The sequence below is a fragment of the Panthera onca genome, chromosome A1 (genome assembly GCF_046562875.1).
Source record: "Panthera onca isolate mPanOnc1 chromosome A1, mPanOnc1 haplotype 2, whole genome shotgun sequence".
Classification (NCBI taxonomy): Eukaryota; Metazoa; Chordata; class Mammalia; order Carnivora; family Felidae; genus Panthera; species Panthera onca.
The window spans coordinates 100,470,365-100,487,940 of NC_138339.1; the positions used below are offsets into that span (position 1 = coordinate 100,470,365).

At 44.4% G+C, this 17,576-nt stretch overlaps 1 long non-coding RNA gene across 1 annotated transcript; it reads left to right on the forward strand.

Moving 5' to 3' along the window:
* The first annotated feature begins 7,546 nt into the window (after window positions 1-7,546).
* Window positions 7,547-11,693, forward strand: LOC144615668 (uncharacterized). Its single transcript, XR_013554075.2, has 2 exons — window positions 7,547-7,918; window positions 10,547-11,693. It is a non-coding gene; the product is annotated as an uncharacterized LOC144615668 (long non-coding RNA).
* The last annotated feature ends 5,883 nt before the right edge of the window (window positions 11,694-17,576 follow it).

Sequence of the window (17,576 nt, forward strand, 5' to 3'; positions counted from 1 at the left end):
CAGTGGTTTTTAACCTCTCTCCTACTCCTTGGAGAATCTGACAGCAACTACGGACCTCCTCTCTTAGGAAAACCACACCTTCAGTTGCAGGGTATTCATCAACCAACAATGGGCAGGTTGAAGGACTTCTATTCCTTTGGGAGGCACAGATAAGTCAATGTAAATCACAGTGGAACAGTAGGCTCTATGTCTGAGACACATGCAGGTGAAGAGGAAGTGCTGCACTTTTCATCTGGAAGGAGGACCCTGCTGCCTCACCAATGTCCAGCATATGCTCAGAGTTGTGTTTGTCAATGGCGGTAGACTTTTCCCGTCTCATCAGAGTTTTTGTGGTGGTGGTGGTGTGGGAGACGGCAGCAAAATCGATAGGCAGACTGGCGAGAGTTCCGGACTTGGGATTAGAAGCTTAGGCTGTAGTGGTTCTTGGTTCACCACTCTCTAGTTGTACTAAATGGACACATTCCTTAATCTCTTTGTCCCATGATCCAGTCTGTGAAATTAAAATAGAGACATGTGCGCCATCAAACTCATGGCCAGGGGAGGGGGGACCTTGTGATGAGAGGGAGTAGGGGGTAGGGTGTATGGTATGGCAAACAGTAAAGTTCTACGTAAATTGTCAGGTCCTAGAAACATATTGTGTTGTCATCACCATGCCCACCAATACAGGTATTTGAGTTATAGATAAAACTTGGTTGAAAAGGAGACAACCTGTTGCATCCAGGGGCTTCCTATGGCTCATGGAGACAAGAAGGCACTTACAGGCTGCCACACAGAACTCAACTTCCAGGCTCCCATGGGACAGATACCACCATCTCGATCTCAAGAACGATGCATCTAAGGAACTGCATTCAAAAGCCCTGAATGTGTTGGCCAGAGAGCCGTATTTATAAATTCAGAGAAAATGGTGAGTAAAATAGTTAGAAGCCAGTGGTTTGATTAGTAGACATCCATTTATTTACTTTACTCTCATGTAGGGTTTTCAAAAACCAGGAGACTATAAAAACTTTGTCAGCGTGCCCACCCTTACTCAATTAATTCATCCATCACCTCTTTCTTGATCTCTTACGCTCCAAGGGAGAGGCAGCCTGTGGCTTAGATGGCCGCCAGGCACGGCATCAGGTGGAGAATGTGGGGATCCCGGTCTTGGAGATTGAAGTCCTGGGTGTGAGTCTTGGCCCTACCCCCACTGAGCAGCTCCCAGACAGTGAACTATCCAATCAATGCCCCAGATTCTTCATCAGGAAAGAAGAAAAAATCCAGTTTGCTTATCTTATCGGGCTGTTGAAAGCTCTCAGCAAATTTTTTTATAACGTGTAATGAGCCAGCCGTATAAAGAGGTATTATGATTGTGTGAATAAATGTACATGTTTATCAATGAAACGATCAAAAGAGAGGAAAAGATCCCACATATTAGGTTTACAGACTGCTTAACTAAGGCAAAGTGGGCAGCCAAACATCAGGATGCCTGGCTGCCTAGTTATGTTTGTGAAGGATGGGTCTAGAAGCTTCTGATCCAAATATATCCAGGAGCTCTGCCCTGGCTGCAGAAAGGAAGGCAATCTTCCACTGGTGTTTTTCACATTTCCTGTTTAGCACAAGGAACTTAACAAGTTTGATTCTCAAGAAGCTATCAAATACATTCTATCTTATTTGGGAACACATACCAAACCCTCCCCCTGCTCCACACTTTTGCCATATGCTCCCTCTCAATTCTTATTGCCCTCCCCCTACTTGCCCTTTCTATTCCCTTCCTCCTCTCCCACCCCTCCTGTTGGCTGTGTATTTACAGTCCAGAAGGGGCAGCTGCCCACGCAGATGAATCTGAGTGGATTCATCATGGCACTGTATCCATAGGAACCTGAAAAGAACGAGGCAGGCTCTGCTTTCCAACCCACGTGTTTGCGGTGTGGCCAGACTGGCTGATGAACGAGTTTCGCTCCAGCCATGACACTTAGGAGTAGACAGTGCAGAAACTCCCAGCCTTTGATCCAGACACTGGGATGTAAAACAATGCCCAGCAGGGACCATTAAGGGCAGTTTTAGCTCTCTTCCTATTAACCTGCTCTTGGGATCCTACCTCTTCCTCCAAGCTGAACATCCCCAGCTCCCAGCCATGCTGGGTATGTTGGTAAACTAGGAATAGAATCTTTGAACAGGGAGCTTATCCTTTCAGTCAATACTCATCAAACGTGTACTGAATACCAGAGACTGTGCTAAGGATTAGAAGAAAACCCCAATGAGATATGGTTCCTCTTTTTAAGAAGTTGACAGTCTAGTGAGAAAGACAAACATGTACAGAAATCATTATAATATGTGACAAGTGCTATTTCATGGCTAAGCACTACGGAGACCATGGGAGGAAGTAGGGAGTTCTGCTTAGGTTTGTGACGGTCTAAGAGAGGAGGGGAGTTTGGCGTGCACCATGAAAAAGAACTCCTATTCCACGTGGAAGAGACAAGAATGGCATTGCTGGTGTAGAAATTGGCAAGAAGACAGGCAGAGTAGCATGCGGATGTTCAAGGAACGGTGAGTGTCCATATGTGGAATGTGAGAAACACAACAGATGGACATAGGGGAAGAGAAGGAAAAATAAGATAAAAACAGAGAGGGAGACAAACGCTAAGAGACTCTTAAATACAGAGAACAAACTGAGGGTTGCTGAAGGGGAGTTGGGTGGGGGGAAGAGATACATGGGGGATGAGGATCAAAGAGGGCACTTGGGATGAGCACTGGGTGTCATATGTAAGTGATGGATCCCTAGGTTCTACTCCTGAAACCAATACTACATTGTAGGTTAACTAACTGGAATTAAATAAATTAAAGAAAAAGGGATGGCGAGTGTCTCTAATATGGCTGGAACACAGTATTTAGTGGGGGCACAAAGGGGCAAATGAGTGGAGAGGTGGGCCTGGGCCAGGTTGTGAAAAGAACACTGCCAAGGAGACTGGATGCAAAAAGGAGCCAAGGAAGATGTTGTTAAGATACTATTTATCTTGAAAAATTCTAAACCTGCATGCAGTCCACTACAAGTGCCTATGCTGGTGAGTGATCCCATTAAAATACATCTTTTGAATGCAAACTCTGGGGCAGTGAGAGATGGCCTGATGGATGAGGACAGGGAGACCAATGGGAGGCAGGGAGGCCCATTAAACAGCCGTTGCAAAGTGGAAAAGTCTCCAGAGGGTGGGGCAGGATGACAGGAGAGCAGGTAAGTTGGACATAGATTTGGTAGGGCTCCAACGACTGGTTGGGTAGAATGGTTTGGGGAGGCAGGGATGATGCTAACTCAGTGGATGGGATGGGGAGACAGTGATGTGGAGAACCAATATGGAGATCCCAGGAGGAAGCTCCCAGGGCAATGGAGAGCACAGGACTCCCTTTCCACTTCAGATAGAAGTTCTTAGCCAGAATTTGCATTCCAACAGTTGGAGTTGGGAAGGCCCATGGCCCACATGGCCCACAGCAGGCCTGTGTCCTGACACAAACATGTAAGATATTTGAAAACAGGTAGGTAGACTTCCCTTCATTTCACGATCAGAATAAACCATCTCTACTCTTTTAATCCTCCCTCAAGGGTCTTAAATAACCTAGGCTGATCTGTACCATCTCCTCTTTTTCCCACATCCCACCTAGAATGCAAAGCCCCAGGCTAGAGATGACACATGAATCTTTCTCAAGCTATACATATAATTACATATTTATATGTGCTGTGCACACTTTATTAAAGATTACTTAATTCCCACATTTAACACTTTATAGTTATTAAATGCCTTTTTCCTGCAAACACTTTATGATTTTTACTGCATTGTTTTTCATTTCCTCACTACATATTTATTTCTGACGATGGGTTTGCCTGCCCTGTGCACAGTTATCAGTGCCTGTCTTTAGAAATCTTTGTAGCAAAACTCTTTTTCTCATGACCCTTAGTGCAGGATTGCTGTTTGGATAAAGTTCCAGGGTCGGATTACATTAAGGGAAGAGATTCCTCTGGCAAAACATAAAATGAAGGAACAGCCACATCCTGTCAGGAGGACACTGGTGGTCCGGCAAGATTTTCTAGGAGGTCCTAGAAAAAGGACTAGAAAAAAGAAAAAAGGACTGATTTTGCACTTGAAGGATTGTGCTAGTATCTTGGATAGTTTCTCTGTCAACACAGGGAGAAAATGGCCTGAGAAAGAGGCTGTTTCCTGTCAAGACTTTGCCATCAGAAAACATTGACTCATCAGTACCTCACCTAACCATTTTAGGCCTTCTGAATAGCTGTCTGACAGGCAAATGGAAAAGACGAAGGAATTTTAGGAAGTGCTTGACTTGTATTCAAAGATATCCACAGAGATGTTCATTGCCCCCGAGAATCCTTAATTGGACCTGCAGGTTGCTGCTTGGACGACCCTCTTTCTGCCAGCCTCTCTCCTTCAAGAAGGCCTCTCTCATGGCCTCAGAGCCCCCGAGGGCCAGAGTCTACAAAGACACCTGTGACTTGCCATGCTGCCTATTCCTCCACTGGGTCCTGCCACCTCCCTGGACTCTCCCTGCTCCACGAGGCCAGGTTTTCTTGTCTCATCCACCTGGCACTCTGCTGACTCCCTGGCACCTTTCCCCGCTCACCAGGACCCTTCCCTGCCTGTAATCTCTTGATTCTCCTGTCCTCCTCTCTAGCCAGCCTTTTTTAAGTGGAGTTCCTCATCCAAACCACAGTACTCAGGGGCAAATTTTAAAATTCTCCCAAGGGCAATACATAACTAGTCCTCTTTTAGATGCGTACGAGATAGGTTAATGCATTAGATACAGTGGATCTCTTAGGGCATGGAGGCTTATTTTTGCTGTGGAGGGAAAGAGAGACTGCTTGTGGAATATTTTCCTAGCTTGGAGGTGGAGAAGTTCTAGTTCTCTCAATCACCCCACCCCCCAACCGAGGACATGTCTCCCAAATATGCTGATGACGTTGGGACACTCCTCTGATCTACCAAGGGCTTAGGTTTTCAGAAACTCTTGCCAGAAAAGAGATTCTCAGTGAGTTCTTCCGTGCAAAACCCAGTCCTGAAGCAACGTGTCCAGGATAGCCTATTAAGGCATGGCTCAAATCAGGGTAAGAGGAGGAAAACACTAGAGGAGAAGATAGACTTGTCATCCTATAACCTTTAGAGGAAAGCTAGCCTCACTTATTTCAGGGTCTGGCAAGTAGGCAAGGAGTAGGTTTGTCATGTACTTTAAAGGATGCGTGTATGAAAGGAAGTAATATGCTAGCTGCTGAAGCATATCATGCCCACAGCCCAGGGACGAAGCAGCATACAAATTTATTTCTTGCCCGTATCACAGGCCGGTGAAGGTACAGGTAGGGGTAGGTCACTGTCACATACAGTTAGTCAGGGACCCAGGCTCACTCATCTTGGGCCTAGCCCTCCACTCTGTCTCCAGAGTCCTTTCCATTTTGTTGCAAGAGGAGGAAGGAGTGAGGATCACACATGGGGAGGTTTCCATGCACCAGGCCTGGAAAAGACACAGAACACCTGGCTCACATTCCCTTGGCCAGAACTCAGTTCTCTAGCTGCAGCTAACTGAGGGGAGGCTGGAAAATGTAGTCTAGCTGTACATCTGTGAAGAGAAAGAGAGCATGAGTGTCCGTGGTAGCCAAAGTTTAGATGTTTGGGGCCATAGGCTTTGGCTCAAAAGGATAGGAATTACTTGTGTGAATTAGCATGGCTCATGATGGACAAACTTATGAAGTAAGAAGCTCACGGTCACTGGAAAGTTGGTTGGAGAACAAACTCCTGCCATCTCTCCTCTGGAGCTGTATAATTGCAGTTCCCAAACAGCATAGCGAGTCCTCCCACACTCCTGCTCCTACTTTTCCTGTGGTGCAAAATGCTTGGTTCCCATTCCTGAGAAAAGAGTGGGTCCCATGGTGCTACCTCTTCTGTAGAAGATACTCTTCATTTTTCCTTTTCCTTTTTTGTGATGGCACGATGGATGCTGAGGTGATCTTGGTGGTGAGCAGACAAGATCTGAGGGCCTCTCTGCAAGGAGCTCTGCAGATGGGGAAGGCGAGCCTGCCCATTGTGGAAATATGCATCTGGGACAAGAATTAGCACAGAGTTCTTTTGTACAAATAGAGAGTAATTCTGCTCAGCTTTATTTTTCAAGTGTAACATTCTGGAATCCTACGATTTGGGCATCGGAAAGGACACTAAAGTCCGTGAGTCTGGTCCTATTGTGTTGTACATGAAGAGGAATAGAGGGTCAAGCTCTTTGTCTTTAGGGTTGTAGAGCCAGTCCTGGCAAAGCACAGTTAGAACCTGGGCCTCCTGAATCCTAGACCTGGGCTCCTCCCACCAATAAAATATCAGGATTTTCATGGCCTTAGAATATATTTACAATAGTTTTGTCCAGTTCCACTGATGTTCTGACCTGTTAAGAGACAGAGAGAAGGAACTGTGGGAGGCAGCAGACAGGAGAGCTCTGCTCTCAGCTCTGTGTGGCTTTGGGCAGGTGGATGGGCCTTCGGTTTCTCATACATACACTGAAGAATTTGGATTAGATCATGGTCTTCAAATCCAATTTCCCATAGGGAGGCCCATTATCTTAACTTTTGTTAGAAGATTCTATGGCTTAATGATTTGAAAACCATTGCTTCCACTGGAGGAAATGGTCTCTGAGTGTCACTGCTTGTCAGAGTTGCAGATTCATAGGCCTTAGGGGTCATGTAGGTGATGTAAGAAGAGGCAGGAATAGGTAATGGATTGTGTCCCCCTCCCTAATACCTATGTTGAAGTACTAACCCCTAGTACCTTAGAACGTGACTGTATTTAGAGATAGGGCCTTTCAAGAGGAAACTGAGTAAATAGGAGGTCATCAGGGTGGGACCTCATCCAAGAAGACTGGTATTCTTGTAAGATGCAGACACAGAAGAGAGATCATGCGAACTCAAAGAGAGAAGGGCAGCCATTCCTAAGCCTCCGAGAGAGGCCCGAAAGAAACCAATAGCCCTGGCACATTGATCTGGGACTCCTGGCCTTTGGAACTATGAGAAAACACATTTGTGTTGTTTTAGCCACCCAGCCTGCGGTACTTTGTGATAGCAGCCCTAGAAGACTAATATAGAATGTGTGTGCTTTTGTGTGGGTAGGTGCTTGTGTGTGTGTGTGTGTGTGTGTGTGTGTGTGTGTGTGTATGTAAAACAAGAGGGAGTGGTAGACACTATGGAAGTTTTGAGCGCGTTTGTCATGATGGGAAGGGGGGGCGCCCTTCAGTTCCTGCTGATTATACCTAGACCCATATGGGGATCTTAACTGCGTTGCCAGATGTTCTAAATCTTTAAGAGAAGCGGACTTTTTAATTGTGAAATTTCCCAGTCTTTAAGATACTCCACGGCGAACAAAACGTGTCTGTGGGCTGAATTTGACCTGCAGACCACCAGTGGTGACCAGTGACCCCCATGTCCAAGGAAACAATTTAGAACTGACCTCATAAGGCAGGGTGTGACTAGAGAGCACACATTAAGAGACTGGAATACTGGTGAGGCGCCAGGACACCTGGCTGGCTTTCATGGCCAGACTATCTTGCTGTTAGACCTGGAGCCAGATCTCCGTTCCCATTCTCGGCAGATGAGGAGACTAAACTAGTCTCTGCCAGCAAAGGTGATTGGAGATTTCAAGTCCGAGTGCCATACTCTGTAAACATCAGGGAACTATGGCCAAGATAATTGCTTTCTGCTTGGCTGTTTCTCTCTAAGAATAAGTGCCTGATGTTCTACAGTCACAGAGAAAGAGATTGAATGTAATTAAGGATTTGAGTGCAGAGAAGTAGAGAAAATAGGCCCAGGTCTCAGAAAAAGCTGCTCAAAGTGGAAAAAGAAAAATGCAAAGAAAGCAGAGGAGTTGCTCCAAATGAATGTCGTTGCACGTATTGGCCCAAGAGGGTAAGCACGGTTTTGTTATGAAAATTCCTCTGCTTTGCATTGAAATGGTCACTGCAGGGTTTTCTTGGCTCCTTTTTTTGGTCAGCATTTCAAGGAGAGAGTATGGTAGACATGGGTTAATAAAATAATTATTGAGGGGCGCCTGGATGGCTCAATCAATGAAGCATCCAACTCTCGATCTTGGCTCAGGTCATGATCTTGCAGTTTGTGAGATCAAGCCCCACGTCAGGCTCTGGGCTGACAGCCCCAAGCCTGCTTGGAATTTTCTCCCTCACTCTTTGCCACGCCCCCGATTGTGCGCACGCGCTCTCTAAATAAACTTAAAAAATTTAAAAAGAAAAGAATTATTGAGCCCTTACCATATGCCAGAGACTTTACACATACAGGCATTTCTTACTGTAACGCAAAATAACACTTCCCAGAATATTTTTTCCTCTGCAAAATTTAACCTAAAAATAGGACCAAAGCAGACCTTTCAAATTTCATGCAACTCTGATGAACCAAGACAATCACTGCTATCTGAGGTCACGTGGACTACCTTGGCAGCAGCTGAGTGGCTGCAAGCTGCCAGAAGATATTAAAATGAGGGGCGCTTGGGTGGCTTAAGCAGTTGAGTGTCCAACTTCAGCTCAGGTCATGATCTCCTGGTTCATGAGTTTGAGCCTCGCCTGGGGATCTGTGCTGACAGCTCAGAGCCTGGAGCCTGCTTCCAAATCTCTCTCTGCCCCTCCCCTGCTCGCGTTCTCTTTCTCTTTCAAATAGACATTTTTAAAAAACACATAAAAGCTATAGAGATGAGAAGCTGGTAACTCTTCAACTACACCAGTGCTGGCATGTGTGGAGATAGAGAAATGGAAATGAACTCTGAGTCAGTGGGGCTATGGTCAAGGTGAGCACGGGAGGCAGGACAACCTCATACAAGCTAAGAGCCCATAAGGCTAGGGTGCACCTACTGGGGAAGGAAGAACCCTGGATGCAGGTGCTCATTTTAAAATCCCTCAGAACACAGCAAAACAGTTCCTGCTGGTAAGGCAGCAGTGGCCCCTTGGCCCTTCTCCATTCCCACTGAAGGTTATGGTTCTTCTCCTGAGATTCCAGCCCCTCTTGCTCAGGAAAACCCACCGAGGATATGGGGAAAACCATCATGCGATTTCCACATGTCAGTGTAAAATTTTAATGTGCAATTATGTGCCATATAGCATGCAGTTTTCACATGTCAGTGACACCAGGCCTCAATAGCCAATCACTGATGGGGTCATTCATGCTACAGAAACACGCGTGTAGAAGAACAGAATGTATTACCCTCACATTCATGTGCATCTGAATTACTTGGAGGGCTTGTTAAAACGGATCACTGGGTTTCATCCCCAGAGTTTCTGGTTCAGTAGGGTCTGGGGTGTCGCCGAAGAATCTGCATTTCTGATCAAGTCCCAGACGATACTGATGTCGCTGGCCTAGGAACGACATTTGAGTACTACTAAACCTCAGGAAATGGCTAATTGGCAAGATTTTGTGATTTACCAAGATTTCTGCAGGAATGGGCCTAAGGGGAGCCTCAATCTTGGGCCTCATGAAACTAGTATGCTGGAGAAATTGACCTTTGATGATCTATAAACACTTAAGAATGTGCTGGGGTTGGAGCACCTGGATGGCTCAGTCAGTTAAGTGTCTGGCTTTGGCTCAGGTCATGATGTTACATTTGGTGGGTTTGAGCCCCACATAGGACTCTGCTGTCACTGCAGAGCCTGCCTCAGGTCGTCTGTCTCCTTCCTTCTGCACATGTGTGCTCTGGCTCTCCAAAGTAAATAAACATTAAAAAAAAAAAAAAAAAAAAGAAAGTGCTCGGGTTGATTTTTGTACCTGAGGAGTCTGTACGTCCACCTGGGGACATGCTGTGTGGTCTCCTATTTTGTAAGACACCTCCCAAATTTTTGGTCTCATTCGCTATTTAAGAACTTACCTCTAGTGGCTGTCTGTTACAGTCCCACCATCCTGTGCATAACCTTCTTGCTAAGGCAGCTGACAGGCAACGGCCTAGGATTCGAACCTGGGCACCCTCAGCACCCATGTCCTTCCCCATCCAGCTGCACTGCCCCCTGAAGAGTTTCCCAATGGGAGCCAAGTGCAGAGGTAGGGGGAGTCTACTGTGACATGCTTATGTTCCTATTTTGTGTGGGTTGTTTCAGGGCCACGCAAGACAAGGTATCAAAGTTGTGGCTGAATAGAGCCCAACTGTGAGAACTGCTCTGAATGCCTATCAAATCCCTTGATAATTGACTTGCTTTGTTTTTGAGGATTTAAAATTTGTGGCGAAGGTGGTGTGGTATCATCACAGAAATGAGAACTTTGTCTCTGTGTAGCCACGAAAAACTCCCAATTGCAGAAAGTTGTAGTTGATTGCTGTATTAGTGTTGTGAGGTTATAGACTGAATTAAAAATGGGGAGAAAAGTGTGGACTCTTCTTAAATGCCTCTTAACATTTAGGTAGATATGCCCCCTGCCCCGAGAGCATGACGTGACAGAAATCCGTGGGTCATTCACGGATTGTGTGATATTGGGAAATTTATCAGACTAGTCAAAGCCTCCATTTCCTCTTCTATTAAAGTGGTCTAATATTTATTTCACTAGATTATCATGAGGACAAAATGGCCACAGAAATGCACATACACTTTTGACCTCCATAGCGTCCTGAGGCATAAACTAGCACACTCTTTGGTTTCCCTGTGGTATTATAGTGGATCCAAGGAGCATCCTAGCAAATGCATTGTATTCAATCTTGCACTTGCTCTGTAAGGGCCAGAAACAAGGCAGCAACCTCATCTCAAGACAGAAGTGGAGGCCTGCTGAAAATTGACTTGGCTGAGACATCTGGTTCAAAGCGTCATGAAGCTAGCAGTTTTCCCTAACTTCATTCTAACATTTATACAAAGAAATGGAAAAAAAAAAAAAAAAAAGACAACACTGAAAAGACAACATTGGAACCAACAAATTCCAAAATTTTAAAGGAACTGATGATAATTACAAGGCAGATGGAGACGACCAAGAATAACCAGTGTCTCTTTCAGCTTATGTCATACGTCTACTTTGCCTCCATGATTTGGAGAGGTGGTGCCTGTATCAAACAGAAAACTTCCTGGTGCCATGAGGAAAGCAGAGTGCCTCTCTTTCTGTTTCTCTCTCTCCTTCCTCCCACCACCACCTGTCCCTCTGTCTCTTATCCCCACTTAGGTTTCCATCTTGTTAGAATTTTGGCCAACATCCCAAATTTCAGCAAAGAAGTATCCAGGAAATAATGGAGTGTTGGCAATGGCCCGAGACCTGTGGATGACATACTCTAGGTGAGTATGTCACACTCTTGAATAATCCTGTCCCCTTGAATGTAGGCTGTACTTGTGACTGGCTCTAAGACAGTGGAGTATGGCGAAGGTGATAGAGGTCACCGCTGTGAGGATATTACAGAGCAAGGGTCTCCTGCTGGCCTTGAAGAAGGAAGTCGCCATGTTGTGAGAAAGCCTGAGAAAGGCCACATACAAGGACCTGCGGAGCAGCCCCCTGTGGACAAATGGTGAGCAAGTGTGGCCGCAGTCCCATTTACCTAGAGCTGAATACAGTCCACAACACTGTGAGCTTGGAAAAGGGCCCCAACGTCCAGAAAGAAATGCAGCTCACCAACACTCGGATTCCAGCTTGGGAGGCCCTGAGCACAGGACACAGGCAAGCCGGGCCCAGACTTCCAACCCAGGGAAACTGAAGTAATAAATGTATGTTGTTTTCAGTTGCTGAGTGTGCGGTTGTGTAGTGAAAGAGGAGTAATAGAGTGAGTTACAGTCTCTGTAAAGTAGGCATTGTGTGGGGAATAAAGAAGCAGCCTGGGAGGAGAGCATGCTGGGAATCAGAGCGATTAAGTGGGTCCTCAGAAACTAGCAGCCAGATAGTGGAGGTCAGAGGAAGGTGTCACCTCAAGATGACAGAGGTAAAGTCTGTGGGAAGTGGAACTTTGCCTGGGAGCTGTAAATATGAAAACCTGTCCTGCAACTGTAAATCTGATAAGGAGATTCCATTACACTGCATGTGACCCAATGGGGGTGGGGGTGGGAAGGGAAAGAAAATGAACTTTTCATAAACTTACCAGGAAATGTCTAGAGATATGAAGAAGGTTTAAAAATCTTAATGGGAGACTAATTTAAATGGAGACTTATTCAGAATTTGACAATAATTATAAGTTATTCAGAACAATGATCACTTCAGAGGAGCTGATAAACTTTTTGAAAAAGACTAATGAGGAAGGCTTTGTCTTATCAGAAAATAAAACATCTTAAAACTCTAATAACTGTAATAGGCAGCCAGATGATGGAACAGAAGTCCAGAAGAGACTCAAGGATAAGTATGTGTAGACCCTTGTGCATTTATTTTGTTTTGGTATAGGAGACACATTTTATTTCTAATCACTGGGGGAAGGCTGAGTAGTTTATAAATGCTATTGGGGGAAATGACCAACCCATTGGGGCAGACTCTATCACTACCTCACATAAAAATACATTCTGATTAATTCACATTTGATTGTAAAAATGAGAATTTATAGGTTAAATAAAATATGGGTCAATATTTTGCGTGTCTTTAGGGGGTAGAAAAGGCACGTCCAAGTGGGATACCAAAGCTAAGAATCATAAAAGAAAGGATTGTTACAGTTGATCACACAAAGAGAAATTCTGTATAGTTTAAAATTACTCACAAAAAACTTGAAAGAAAAACAAACAGAGAAGAAATATGTAACACAAACGCCAGGTATTGTTAAGCTTTCAGCTTTTATAAGTCAATAAGAAAAAGATAAACAACAAATTGGAAAAGTGGGGCAAGGCTGGAAGGAGCCTTGTTTGCTTTGTCCCATGTGCCGTTTTTTCCTTTCAGAAATCTTGATCTCTCAGGCTTCTGGGAGTAGCAATGTTAGGCGTACTACAATGATGGCCATTGTGACATATTTTGGGGGAGACGTACAGTATTCATCTTTCCGCCAAGGTTCTTTTTCTTCCCCATCACCCAGGAATTTCCAGTAAGTGATCAGACCTTCCTTTTATTAAATAATATCACCAAGTGGAGATTTTATACCCCCTCACACTTTCACCCTAAAGAATGCATCCATTATTAATGCCTGTTTTATTAAAAACATTATTTTCCAAAATGGATACGGCTTTATTTTTTTATGTTTGTGAAGGCAGTTCATGCTTCTTGTGCAAACATTTATGCTGTTCAGAAAAACATTTAGAAGACAGTAAAAATATGTTAATCTTGCTGCCCAAAGATAACTTATATTTTCTCCACGTGAGTGTGTGCATACATTGATGCACATACACTCACACAAGCAAGTGTTGATATTTTCACAAAAATGAGATCATACTTTTTCCCAGTTCAACTATACATCATGAACATCTTTCCATGTTAACACATGTAGATCTACGTAATTTTAAAAGGATGCAGATTATTCTTCAAAATGAATGTGCTATAATTAATTTAACCACTCTCCTACTGATAAAATTTAAGATTTTTTTCTTTACCATTATAAAGAACTCTGTAATTGATTCCTTATGCATATATTTGGCCATGGGTCTGGTTATTTCCTAAGAAGAAATTCCTAGAACAGAGATAACCAGTCAGCTGTCCTAAGGGAAGAAAGAGCCAGACAAGATGACCTGATGCAGTAAGCTACAGTATTTGAGGAAGAGAAAAGATTGTGAGTTTATCACAGACGATATCGCTTGAATCTGTGCCCAGCCCAGCCCTATGGATACATGTCTGAGTTCCAGTGAGAGAGAAGATACAAGCAACATGGCTTCCAAAGCCTTCTAACAGGGGGGTCAGGGAAGGAGGAGAGGGCAGAGTGGCTTCCTCCTGCTCTGCTTCAGGCTGAGATGGAACACTGCGGAGGTGCTGGGCTTGGCAATGTGAGCAGGGGGTACCCCTCTGAGGAATTGTATGCAAATCTGAGAATCCCACTGGGACTTCCAGAAACACCGAACAGGGCTTTTTCAGAGACTGGTGGGAGCAGGGGCCAATGAGGTTTGAGTTGTTAGTATTGCTTGATCCTGTCTACACCCAGTGGCAGGTGAGGTGAGGAGAAACATGTGGGTCCAAACCAACTCTGTGTGTTGACTACCTCAAGATACTGAACACATACTCTGTTTTTAAGCACATAAGTCTAAATTTTTTAAGGTTTATTTATTTTTGAGAGAGAGACAGAGAGAACATGGGAGCAGGGGAGGGGCAGAGAGAGCGGGAGACACAGAATCCAAAGCAGGTTCCAGGCTCCAAGCTGTCAGCACCGAGCCCGACTCAGGGCTCGAACCCACGAACTGTGAGATCATGACCTGAGCGGAAGTCGGACGCTCAACCGACTGAGGCACCCAGGCACCCCTGTAGTTTTATAGTCTAGGAGTAGTACCTTGGGGCTTGTTCTTTCCCATCTGCTGTGTACTCATGGCTGAAGTAAGGTCTCTTGGATTCTATTGACAGTCATTTGCCACCCCAGCTATGCAGGATTCAAATTCTTTCACCTCTATTTAAAATCCAATAGGAGATCGGTTCTCTCAAATAAAGCCTTCAAGTAACTCATAATTATAGAGAGATCACGTCTTTTATCTTTATCCCCTATTTCTTAGAATAGTGCCTTTCCACAATTCAAAAAAGTTAAACAATGAGGAAGAACCCAAACTCCAAAGTAAGAGAATGGCAGGCAGTGTTTGTTATCACCCAATACTCATCCCCCTTCCTGCCCACTCTTTTTCACTGACAGAAGTCTAGTTTATACAGGAGCTAGCTAGAGACCCACTGGTTCAGCCCCTTTCCCAGTCCCAAAATATAAACCATGATTACTCAAGACCAGCCACAATAATCTCATTTTGCTCGGCCTTTGGCTGAAGGATAGCACAGGACCCTGTTTTGAGTAGTGAGATGTAAGGGGGAGTCTACTGAAATAAGTTCAGTTTCCCAAATGAAAAGGTAAAGTCTCCCCACAAGCTGTTTTTCTCCTGCTTTTTCTACTTTCCTAAAATGGGGAGATCATGCCTTGAAGTGCAGTGACCACGAGATGATAAGGGTGAGGGTGCTAAGACGCTAGATCAGCAAAATGGAGGGTGCCTGGGTCCCTGAGGGCAACGTGAGCAACCGAACCCCTCTAGCAATCGCTGGTCTTCATACTTACTGTTAAGTAATAAAGGTGAATTCCTACTTAAAAAAAAATTTTTTTTAATGTTTATTTATTTCTGAGACAGAGAGAGACAGAGCATGAGGGAGGGAGGGGCAGAGAGAGAGGGAGACACAGAACCAGAAGCAGGCTCCAGGCTCTGAGCTGTCAGCACAGAGCCTGATGCGGGGCTCGAAATCACCAACCATGAGATCATGACCTGAGCCGAAGTCGGTCTCTCAACCAACTGAGCCACCCAGGCGCCCCATGAATTCCTACTTTTAAAGGCTATACTAAGTTTGATTTTTGCTTACACCATCAAAAACATTCCTAAGTGGTACACAGAATAAATAGAACAAGAGTGACTTGATTATCCAGGGCAATGAACTCTCGAGCCAGATTGCCTGGGTTTAAGTCTAAGCTCTTCTATGTGCTAGTTTTGCGACGTTGGTTGGGTTCAACTTTCGGCACCTCAGTTTCTCTATATGTAATATGGAGAAGCTAATAGCTATTACTTCCCAGGTTGTGTGTGGTAGTCTGGAAGAAATAACAAACATCAGCTTGACTTTTTTTGTGGGGTCCTATCAGTATATAGGTGTCCAAAGTTAGAAAATTGTGCTTAGATTATTTTTAATCAAAGAATGCAGGGATGCCTGGATGGCTCAGTGGTTGAGCGTCCAACCCTTGGTATTGGCTCAGGTCATGACCTCACAGTTGTGAAATCGAGCCCCGTGTCCAGCTCTGCACTGACAACACAGAGCCTGCTTGGGATTCTCTCTCCCTCCCTGCTCCTCCCCTCCTCACACTCTCTCAAAATGAATAAACTTTAAAAAAAAACGCAAAATCTCTGGTAACACATTAAGTACACTTGGACTGAGAAATGGTTTGTAAGTTTTTTTCAACTCTTCTCATATTTATTATGGCCAAATGTAAAAATCATGAGTCTTAAAGATGGTCTGGAATAGATGTTTGGGATTTTCCAGTCTCATTAAACCAAAGAGCAGAGTTATTCCACATGTAAGTCCTAGCCTTAATCTGCTCTAAGGAGTGGAACCTGGTTGTTTAACAGCTATAGTTCTAAGTTCATATTTATGTGGCCACCTTTTTTCCCCCTCAATGTAGTGTTCCTTCTTAAGTTTCTTTTCTTTGTTTTTCCCCCCGAAACTTCTTTAACTCTGAGTTGGTATTTCCGCCTCTTTGTTTCTTTGGGTTGTAGCTTTTTAAAAAGATTAATCATCAAACAACAGAAATGCAAAGGAAGTAGGGAAGAGGTCTTTGCTCTCCTGCTGTTTTTAGTTTTGTACATCGGGATATGAAGTCACCTGATGTTCTGCTTCTACAGGTGGGTTTATTAAGCAGGAGGCATTGGACATTTATATCTCAGTTGACCAAAAAACTCAGAGGTCTTCCCATGCCATTTCTGATGAGCAGGTGGTTACCTGAAGAGAACAAGGCAAAGACCTATTTAAATTTGGTGCTCATGAGAACCCTTGGGATTGTCTCTTATGGGGTATCCAGGCTTCTGACTCTAAGGTAGTTGTGCTTGTCTGCTAAGTTATGCAACGACAATGGAGTGCTAAGAGGTAAATCCAGCATTCTCTATGGGATAGCGTCCTCTCTGACTCAAAGGAGAAAGATAGATCAGAGTTTTGGCACAGCTGGTAAAATGGGATTAACCATAGACCAACTCCTCCGGGCTGCTAATCACAGCTTGGATGTCATTTGCCTCAGGACCAACAAGGATTCATTAAGCCCCCATGTGGTACATGCCATTGGATTAAGAACTCAGATAATGCTGAGGCTCTGAATGTGGACTTCAATCTTACACTTTTGCTTGAGGTAATAAAACATTCATAATAACATTCCATTGAGATTCATGACTCCGCTCTGCCTTCTAATTTCATAATACTCTCACGATGACTCAGGAAAGCATCATTTCAGTGAGCCAACATTAGGTATCTATCCCATCCTCTGGCAACAGAGGCTCAAGGTCTGCTAAACTAGGGAAGAAGAATTTAAAAGTACTAAAACCACCTCAGTTTTTAGTCCAACCACCTGAAATCAGACATTTATAGACACAATCACAGCATGTGAGAATCAGGAGGTTATTTAATGAACATTTTGGCCCAAAGTTCTCCAACTTTCACGTCCATTGGGATCACTTGGAAGGCAGGTCAAAACACAGGTGAAAGTGCATAGTTTCTGATTCGGTACGTCTGGGGTGGGGCCCAAGAATTTGCATTGCTAACATGTTCCCAGGTACGGTTAATACTTCTGGTCCCCTGTACCACACCTTGAGAACTACTGATTTAGACAACCCCTGCCCTTCACAATTAAGGAAGCTGGAATGGAGAAATGGGGGGGGGGAGGGGGGACTGTCCAAGGTAATTGAGGAAATGGAAGAATGAGAACCCAATTCATTTCTTTCGTTTCGGGTTTTTGGCTTTTCTTTCCATTCTACCATTGATGCCACAGATTAAA